At 49.2% G+C, this 1,599-nt stretch overlaps 1 long non-coding RNA gene across 1 annotated transcript in view; it reads right to left on the reverse strand.

Moving 5' to 3' along the window:
• LOC106724729 overlaps positions 1-1,593 on the reverse strand; it is a 16,851-nt gene extending 15,258 nt beyond the window's left edge. Inside the window, exon 1 of the long non-coding RNA XR_001360566.1 lies at positions 1,076-1,593. This is a non-coding gene — a long non-coding RNA (uncharacterized LOC106724729). The remainder of the gene's footprint in view (positions 1-1,075) is intronic.
• Positions 1,594-1,599: the final 6 nt, after the last annotated feature.

The raw sequence follows: 1,599 nt of genomic DNA on the forward strand, positions 1-1,599 counted from the left end.
CTGAGTCTGCTTCTGTAAACTGCTTTTTTGCAAACCAGGTTCCTCATTCCAAACCTTGAGATGTAATCAATACCTTTGTGATCTTTGCCTATATAAATCTGGTGTTGTGGCTGGAGCGGACACTATGAGATCTGGGAGAGCAAAATGCCCCCTCATCGTCCCGGATTTGCAATAAATGTGACTCTTTAATTCGACTTCTTGAGGCGTCCTTATGTGATTCGCAGGGTACATTACAACATTAGTAGTTATGAATTCAAAAGAGGCCTGATAGTCCTGGCTGGAGTGGCTAAGTGGTTAGAGTATCAGCCTGCACACCCTAGGGCAGCGGTGGGCAAACTACGGCCTGCGGGCCAGATCCGGCCCGTTTGAAATGAATAAAACTAAAAAAAAAAAGACTGTACCCTTTTATGTAATGATGTTTACTTTGAATTTATATTAGTTCACACAAACACTCCACCCATGCTTTTGTTCCGGCCCTCCGGTCCAGTTTAAGAACCCATTGTGGCCCTTGAGTCAAAAAGTTTGCCCACCCCTGCCCTAGGGTCTCTAGTTCGATTTCTGTCAAGGTTGCATACCTGGGTTGTGGTTCCCTCCCCACCCCTGGTCGCCCCTGGTGGTGGTCGTGGGGGGGGGGGGGCGTGCAGGAGGCAACTAGTTGATGTGTCTCTCTCACCTCTCCCGCTCCCTCTCTCCCTCTCTCTCTCTCCTCTCTCCCCCTCCTTCCCTCCTTTGCACTCTCTCTGAAAAGCAATGGAAACAACATACTCTGGTGAGGATTAACAAAACAAAACAGAGGCCTGATAGCAGTGGATGTATATCTCCCTTGTTCAGCAGCTTGGATGAAGCAGTGACTGACTGGAGGGCTGGCTTTATCCAAGGCTAGGCTTTTGCGACCAGTGTGACCATGTGTCAGGGGCAAGTGAGATGAGACAATTATACATGTAAAAGCCATCGCCTTACAGACCTTCCTTATTCATTCCAGCTAACATCACTTACTACCTACCACTCCTGCAACTTTAATCCATTATCCTGTTTATTTTCCCATTTGGTTAATTGGTTAAGTCACCGGGCTTACCACTCCTACTGACTGTGCTTTATTTACCGCTGAATCCAGTGCTACCACAGTGCTTGGTGCATAGTAGGTCTTCAGTAAGTAGCATGGTGAAGAACTTATTGAATGAATGGATCACTTGCTCCTTCTCATCCAATGTGCACAGTCCGAGTGAAGAACACGCACAATTCTTTTTCTAACTCCTTGTTGTTTTCTCTGTGGTGTTTAATCTTTAAGAAGCAAAGGAATTTTTGGAGCCAGCTTCTATACTTGAGACCCAAAGTCAAGCCTGGGAGGCAGCTGCCCGGGCCCTGTCTCACCGTACTAACAAGGAGGGTGGTATGACAGCTCCTAGGCGCGGAGGATGGCTGTTTACGGTGTTTATTCCTCTTTCAGGGTCGCCATCAGCGGTTTACGGCTTACCCTGTGGCTCCAGACCAAGTGATGACACAAAGGCACGAGTCCCAAAGTCCGAGGCTCCAAGGCCTGGCGGGGAGCTCCGGGCCTGGAAACTGCGGTCCGCAGACCCCGCGGGGGAGGGGGGTCCC

Source organism: Myotis brandtii, unplaced genomic scaffold (genome assembly GCF_000412655.1).
Source record: "Myotis brandtii unplaced genomic scaffold, ASM41265v1 scaffold95, whole genome shotgun sequence".
Lineage (NCBI taxonomy): Eukaryota > Metazoa > Chordata > Mammalia > Chiroptera > Vespertilionidae > Myotis > Myotis brandtii.